This window comes from Protomyctophum bolini, assembly GCF_963924005.1.
Source record: "Protomyctophum bolini genome assembly, chromosome: 6".
In the NCBI taxonomy this organism is placed as follows: domain Eukaryota; kingdom Metazoa; phylum Chordata; class Actinopteri; order Myctophiformes; family Myctophidae; genus Protomyctophum; species Protomyctophum bolini.
This window is the reverse complement of record NC_137867.1, coordinates 31,000,997-31,010,018: the sequence shown is the minus strand read 5'-3', so window position 1 is coordinate 31,010,018 and position 9,022 is coordinate 31,000,997.

Here is a 9,022-nt window from a genome sequence, read left to right as displayed (position 1 = left end):
AGGTACAGAGGAAGAGAATGAGAATGAAGGAGGTGGGAGGGAACCACTGTAGCGCTGCCTCTCTCTCTCTCTCTCTCTCTCTCTCTCTCTCTCTCTCCTTTCTCAGGCCAACAGGGTGTCTTTTATCTTCAGCGAGTGACTCAGCTTGGGTCTGACTGTTTGACTGCCCATGTGTAGGCGTGTATGTGTATGTCGATATGTGTGCATGTGTGTTGTGTTTGTACAGTTTGTGAGTGTGTGTCTGTCTGTTCCTGAATGGACTACGCAAGTCCTGCAACACCCACCACTACTCTGCAGCTCATCAGGGAGAAGGGACTCAGTAATAGTTTCCATCCACAGCTGGAAATAATAGAGATTCCCATGCAGACACAGCTTTGTGGCACCGCCCTTTAACGCTTTATGAGCGGGAAAAGAGGAGGCCATTTCCATAGCCATCTAAATAAATAGACCTATTTGACACACACATCCAATAACAGCACAGACAATTCACTATCTTGGCTCTATGTAAAACAGCAATCATCTGATGCCACACATCCCTATCACATTTAATTTCAGACACTCAGTACAATTGGATCATGGCAATAGTTATGTTCAGATAAAAGTTTGATGGGCTCTGTCACGAGTTCCAACTGATAGTGAACCAGGGGCCACCACCCCGAATCAATACTGGGACCACTGTTAGTGTCGGGTGGGGATATGGGTTACTACTAGGATTTTTACTTCTGTCTAATATTGGCTAGTGGTGGACAAAGATAGACACATTTGCTGTAAAATCTGGGAATTCCACCAGACAACTCATTCAAAACATCAAGGGTCATACAGTACATTATTGTCTTATGACAGTTTGTGGATCTTAATGAGCTCATCCTCTTCTGTAGTATTTTTTTGTAATTGAAGCACAAGCCCCCTCAAATGACCAGTATTTTGTCCTCATGTAAAAAAAAAAATCACACCCGTGTAAAGTGAGTGGTGCAACTCTGTGTGGGGGTCCCTGGAACTTACAGACCCCCAGGAACGCGCCCAGGGGGCCGGGCCGGGCCGGTTCCGGCGAGCCGACCCACGTCCGAAATGGTTGAGAAATGACAGAGTTACCGTGTGGGGGTCCTCGGTGGGTCCTCGGAACATCCAGATCCCCAGGAATGTGTCCAGGGGGTCGGGGCCGGTTCCGGTCAGCCGCCCCGCATCCGAAACGGTTGAGAAATGACAGAGTTACCGTGTGGGGGTCCCCAGGGGTCCCTGTACTGCACTGTACTGTACTGTACTGTACTGTACTGTACTGTACTGTACTGTACTGTACTGTACTGTACTGTCACACCCAAAATCATCATATACAGTTAATATGTGTGTGTGTGTGTGTGTAGTCCAATTATTTGTTCACAAACATTGAGAATGGTCGCACGGGTGACTGTTTCATGTAATCAATTCCTAACAGATCTCCAAACCTGTTGTTTTGTGGAGCGCTGGTTTCAATTCATTCAACCTCTCTTGTGTGTTGGCTAGTGAAGTGCACCCTAGGAGATATTTATACTTCATTGCGCAACAGTACTGCACGCAGAGAACAGCTGATATACAAGCTCACATCATGTCGCGGATGCCACTGTTGTGAGCGTATAGAGGTCTGCGTGTGCGACACCATCGTGGGACGAAGCATAAATTATACTTGATGAGTTGCAGGTGCGTGTTCAGTCATGCACAAATAGGCTCTGCTGCCGTGATCATGAGTGCACCTCCCGTTCTTATGACAGCGACTGGAGGTGCTATGAATTGCTATTATTGTTCACACACAACAGAAACCAATAGATTATATTTTTCTAGAGTGAGAGAATACAATACAAATCCTAATCTTACTCAAAAAGTTTGATGGGTCATTTTTTTTTACACGTGACTGCAGTTAGAACTTTTCCATTGCATCTTATGAGAGGTGGTGTTCTTGTGTTGCCGGCCTGCACGCGCATGCTGGTGCTAATCAGTGTGACGTTGTCTGATAAGGCGTCTATTAGGCTGCACAACAGTGACACTTGGTGATGGAAACCAACCAAACGCTATTTTCGTGCTCTGACACAGCCAGGGACACACCCAGAATTGGGTGTACACTTGTGTACACCCAATTTTGGGTGTACACCGCGTTGATAAATAAGGGCCATAATGTGTGCTGATTTGCGTGATGTTTGGACAAAATCTGTAGGAGTAATATAACAAAAATCAACCTCCTTGTGGCGCTATAAAAGGCTGATGTGAAAAATGAAGGGCAGTGGTTTTTCCTTGGACTCTAGGACATGGGCGTGCAAATTTTCACGCCAATCAGTCCAGTTATAGGTAAAAACGCTTATCGGCTTGTTATAGCTGTTTTAAAGAATGTCGGTTGGCATTAGAAATTACATCCTACATTTTTTTAAGCGATTCTGTGAAACTTTATATGCACATTCCCACTAGGGCCTAGTGGGAATGTGCATGGAAAGTTTCATGGAAATCACACGCTGCATTCATGTTCATATTTTGTTCAAAACTGATCACACCTGCAAACTCTTAGCCAATCAGGATGGAATATGACAAATTTGACAGATTGTGTACTAATTTGCGTGATGTTTGCACAAAATCTGTAGGAGTAATATTCTGTCTGTGTGAACAAACACAGCAGCCTTGGGGCAGAATCAGTGTTTCCATGTTGAGCTGAGCTCCAATATCAGAACCCGCTTAGCCACTTTATGGAGAGTTTACAGCAGCAGTTAGACATCAGTAAAGTGCCATAGTGGTAATACAGTTTACAGCTTGATAGAGATTTACCTTGCTGTCACTGATATCATAATCCCTCAAGAACAGATTCCGAGCTGTGGCACTGAATCTGTCGACAGGGACAGACAAAACCGGCCAACCATAAAAATAGAAAGGTAGATGCCTCCTTCGGCTCTGGGGCGTCTTGCCGCGTCTATCTCACAGGGAGGACAAGCTTCTATGATGCACGCAGACGTGCTTCCGCATGCGTCACAGAAGGGGACGTTCGGTAGGCCAATCAGAGCCAGAGGAAATGTAAACGTTTGTTTTCTCATGCCAATAAAGGCTTTTTGCCTTTATTGATAGATTAATTAGGATGACAGGAAATGGGGAGAGAGATAGGGGTGAGTCGGGTGACGCGCAGCAAAGGTTGACGAGATTGGCACCTGAAGCCCAGACAGCTATGCCAGCTGCCTGGCCCAGACAGCTACGCCAGCTGCCTGGGCCATCTCATGCCAATAAAGCTCCTTTGAATTTAATTGATAAGTCCTGGAAAAATCACACCTGTGTGAACTGAACTATACGTACTGTATTACTCGTACTACTCATACAACTGTACTGTACTACATGCTGTACTAGTCATACTGTGCTGTACTGTGTGAATATCGTTTGCGTCCGAGCATAGGCATGGTCTGGGCATGGTAACGCCCTGCCTGCCTCTGATTGGCCTACTGACACTGCCCGTCTTGACTGTCCTCTGAGGCAACGGCGTCAACTCCGTGGGTGCGCAGGAGCCGAAGCACGCACTGGCAAAATAATAAGCCAATAATAATACGTTGCGGGGCGGGTGGGCACCTTAAAATATATAGGCTACTCTAAGGTGGGCACCCACTGTCGTTAGAGGAACCCTCCGCCACTGCTCTGAGGTGGATTAACCACGCCTCACCAGGCTTTCCACCTCGGAGGAAAGCCTGGTCTCTGTTCCAAAAGTGCCGTGTGAACCGGTCTGGAGCGGATGTTACGTCATGTTGTAGTATTGTTTTGTAGTCGACAGGCAGGAACAATCAAGATAGTCTGATGCAAGGTTACTCCTTGGTGGTAAATAAATAATACAAGTATGGTATATTACAAGAGAACGGTCTGTAACTTGTAAGTTTTATTTTTGTAGAAGAGGCAAACTAATATTGTTTATGCCGTTTGCTTTGATGGAATAATTTATTGAACACACTTGTAAGTTGTACTATGATTTGATTTGGGTGTATACTTCTAAATAAAGTGTTAATGATTATCGTGTATTAATCTAATTATAGTAAACTAATACTATATTATACTAAAAAGTAAAAACGATAAAGGTGAAGGGAAAAGAGACCTTTTTACGGTACAATGTTTCACGTTTACTTACACATACAAATAAATGACACAATCAACACAAACACTACACAACAACACACCCAAATTAAATCATATTACGGCGTACATGTTCAATCAATTATTCCATCAAAGCAAACGGCATAAACAATATTACTTTGCCTCTTCTACAAAAATAAAACTTACCGTAGTTACAAGGCTGCATTCTCGCATTCTGTCGCACGTGCCAAGCTGTCATTCTCTTGTATTATTTCCCACCACGGAGTAACCTCGCATCTCGGAGGACAGTCAAGACGGGCAGTGTCGGTAGACCAATCAGAGGCAGGCGGGGCATTAACATGCCCAGACCATGCCTATGCTCGGACGCAAACAAGATTCACACTACTGTACTGTACTACTCATACTGCACTACACAGACACACATAGCTGCGTATAGGAGTGGTTAAGCACCGCTCAAAAACACGCTGTGATTGGCCACTATGGGCAGTGGGCAGTGGCAGCGTGCCTTCCACAGCACGCCAAGTTCCGCACTTCCGCCCTTGCATCTTGATACAGGTCGCTCGCCTCTAAGCGAACTGCAGCGGCCAATGAGGCATCTATGGCCCAAGATCCTGTCATCCACATTCATACAGAAGTATGGCTACCCCCGCCAGAGGCAAATTCAAAGGAAAACAAACAGCAGAGGGCACTGTTTTCCCCCATTTTTGCCAATGGGTTCCCAGATTGCCATATCATTATGAGCTGTTAATAATTAGGCTAGACTAAATGTAATGTAAATTGACAGCAATACTTGTTTCTCAGCACTATTTTACTCTATTTTCGTTCTTAGTGATCCAGCTTACCTCAGTGACTTGCACCAGCGAATTCCTCCAGATACTGCTCCCACCACAGCCACCCAAGATAAATATTTAACAGCTTGACTGACTGTATGATCATCAACCAAAGGTTACACAGCCCCCCCCCCCCCCCCCCCCCACCCCTCTCTCTCTCTTCGCCAGTTATCTACCTGAGAAATCGGGAAGGACTCCATGTATCAGCGTCAGCAGTTCCATACCAATGTGACATGTAGGCAGCTGGCTGGCGCCTACAGTGGATCGAAGCCTTCGCCAATCGAAACGCCATAATGTATCATGATTCATGATGATGATGGTATTGGCAAGCGCTTCTCTGGGGATTTACAGTGAGTGGGCAGTCAGTGGCACTACTGACAGCATGAAGACCAGACCAGAAGAGAAGACCATGACAGCCGATTAGCCGTTATAAAATAAACAGGTTAGTAGGCTACGCGAGGTTAGTTCAACTAACCTCGCGTTTATTTTCGCGGATATACAACTTACCGGTAATTATCAATATAATTCTCAGCAGGCCAGGCCTAGCATGTATTAGTTTCTAACAACAACCGTGAAAATTCCACGTAAAAAGAAACCCACGAAGGACAACTGCTAGCAAAAGTAGCCGGAGGACAAATAACAGTAGCCGGGAGTTTGATGCTCCAAAAGAAACCAGCAATACAACACTGCCTCCTAGAGGAGATAGCCAGCTATATGAGCTATCGTTTTAAATTGTATACTGTAACTGTCTGTAGTGTAGTCTGTAGATTAGAATGTATTTGTGTGTGCCGTCACAGTGCACTACATTGATTAATGAGACACATAGTATGCAGAAAGACCCCATAGCTTATAAATGGCAAGTAACATTTTCACTTTATTTACCTTAGCCCCCCCAGCCAAGACCCAGCCCGCAACAACCTTACAGCCCTGCCAATCGGGCTCAGCCTATTGGCACAGTAGTCCGTTTCACGTCCTCCATATAATCTCAATAAGGGTGGCCTGCCTGTATGGGTGGGTATATACCCACCTAGATAGTAGGCCTTTAGCCTAGGCCTACTACACATATATCTCCCTGAAAAACATATCATGTAATGGTAATCACAAAGAACTGTAGCCTACTGAACTGACTGTTGAACTAAGAAGAGAAACACTGAGGAAACAAGGCAGGTGTTTTGTATGTCTGGTAGGCAGGCATGTCGCGCGTAATTGTAGAACGCAGGGCATTCACTGTGAAGAGTGCGGGCGCAGACACCACAAAACAGTTTGCAATCAAACAGCCAGATATACAGCGCATGATAGACGCGCCGACCACGGCAACGACAGACAGGCTGACCACAGTGTTGCAGATGCAGTTAGTAGTGTAGCAAGCAACTCTGACAATACTAGGCTACGCTACAGTATTACTGCAGAGTGCAGACAGCTATACCATTTGGATAGATGCACCAACGCAAAGCCAAGTAGCCAGGTGCCTATGGGGGTAGCACCCGCAGTTTCATTAAAGAGGATATTTCCAGAGCACTATAGGTAAAGAAACGTTGAATATGTATGGTTCCAAAACACCCCAGAGAATTACCTGCAGGAAAGTGAAGGCTCGTTTGAGAAATATTAAGAACACTCAATGTCTGCCAACGACGTAATTAATTGCTTTTTAAGAACAATCAAAGCATTGATGTCCATTTATTGGAAACACCCAAGTTGAGCTCTTCTATGATTAAAGCGCCAAACGGAAAGATAAGGAGGGACTTCAGTTGGAAGCAAAATGAATGTCCATAGCAGATGTACCCATCATAGGGATGGATGGATGCAGTGGAATTAGGAGTCCTATTATTGGCGGAGACCAATATTGGAAAATGGTCACAGGAAAAATGGAGAGACTGAATGAAGGACTATAGTTGCACTGGAAAGTGTATTTGGATGGCTGGTGCAAGGAGAAGTCACCACGCTATTATCATAACTGAAGTTGTGGACATTGAAGTGATGCACATCAGGGAGAGGAACAGGCACTGTCAGATCAGTTACGCAACTTTTGGGAAATCGAATCCCTTGGAATCCACATGAAAGAAATGCATTCTGAGAAGGAAGACAGAAGACTGCATGGCAGTGTAATGATCTAATCAGGCCTATGCATATCCAAGGCTTGCCACTTGACAGTTTTCAAATCAGCCTCATGGTGGCTCTACAACAGGGCAGGCCACGTTGCGTCTCTCACACACACACACACACACACACACACACACACACACACACACACACACACACACACACACACACACACACACACACACATAAATTACTCCTAAACATTTTGCCAAACACCACACACTCTCCTATCCTCCTGGTGGAGACCTGTGCCCAGAAGGGCACTTTTTCTAGTTAATTTCTTAGGGCCCATTTAACCATGCATGCCACGAGTATGACTATTAGTACCAGTAGGGGCGCTGTTGTGCCAGAAACAGAGAGAGAGAGAGTGCTGCACTGTTGCATGCTAATGAGAGAGAGAGAGGGGGGGGGGGGATTGCACCACTCAGTTCACACGAGTGTGATTTTAAAATGACCGCTAGTTCAAACATCTTCTAAACCGTTGGAGCGACAGATTTTCTGAGGTGCTCAAAATATTCAGAATACTCATGTTTGTTGAATCCGTGCCCGAGCCAGCAACCCTCTGGGTCATCGTGGCCAAATCCAATATGGTTGAGTAGCAAAAGACCCCGTGCATTCTCCCCCGCCACGGCACCACCTAATTCCTTCCTCTTACATCTAAACAAGGTTTCTATCAACAAAATCAGTTCACTGCAGGTCATGCCTTTACGGCATAATTCCTTCTAGCCTTGCCTTACAGTATCCTACAACATCTTGGGTCGATGACCGCAATGATTCCACAAGCCTGATCCCCCCAGGCTAGTTAACCTTTTCAGAGGAGAAACGAGTAATGCCAGTATACTAAACTTTGACTCTTCTGTGGATAAATAAGATGCCGCCTAATAACAGTGTGGCTTCCCTGTGGATCTCAAAGTTCAAACATCTTGTGGCCAGTCTATGTCAGCTATGTATGACTTTACTGATGTAACACACACACACACACACACACACACACACACACACACACACACACACACACACACACACACACACAGTATATATGATGATTTCGGGCGTGACAGTACAGTAGAGGGACCCCCACACGGTAACTATGTCATTTCTCAACCATTTCGGATGCGGGGCGGCTCGCAGGAACCGGTCCGGAAACCTGGCCGCGTTCCTGTGGGTCTGGAACTTCCAGGGACCACCCGATCGACCCCCACAAGGAGTTGCACCACTCACTTCACACAGGTGTGATTTTTCTTCTTTTTTCTTAATTAAGAAAAATATGTAATCAATCAAATTAGGAGTTCTCCAGAATTCGGACAGAATTTTCATGAACTGACTCAAATTACGTTTACCGCCAACTATAGGTTTTTGTGTCTGTGTGTTTGACCAACATTCCAAAAGAAAAAACAATGTTGGTGTAGGAGGTACATGCTCCCCATTACCTGTCATCTAGTGCCACCTTCAGGTCAAACATTAAAATAAACAGCAGGGAGATTATTTTAGGTCTTGTTTGTCAATATAGCAATATGAAAATGGAGGGTTAGTTATAAATTATTTGAATTCTTTAAATCTCTTTAAATCTTTTTAAATAAATGTCTTGTTTGACTTCATATCCTATTCATAATTTATGTCAAGCAATAAAAAAAGAGCAAAATCATCCATGTAGCAGAATCTGAGAAACAGACGAGCCCTCCATCGTTGCTTCCAGTCATATAGGTGTTGTATCTTTTTTTTTCAGGCAGGCAGGCAGGCAGGCAGGCAGACAGACATAAATTATGACAGGCATGCAGTTGTTGTGTTTAGATTATATTGTATTATTATTAATATTAAGTGCGTACCGTAATTATACACCTTGAACAACAATATTGTGTGTGAGTTGCCTCCCATTGATACACAAACACACAGTGGAGGCAGATCATTCAAAAACAAAATATCTGATAAAAGAAATTCTCACTGAGTCAAGCAAGCCGCAAAACAAATTTGTTCTGAAGGACACACAAAAAAACAGGTTGTCAGACAGTTGT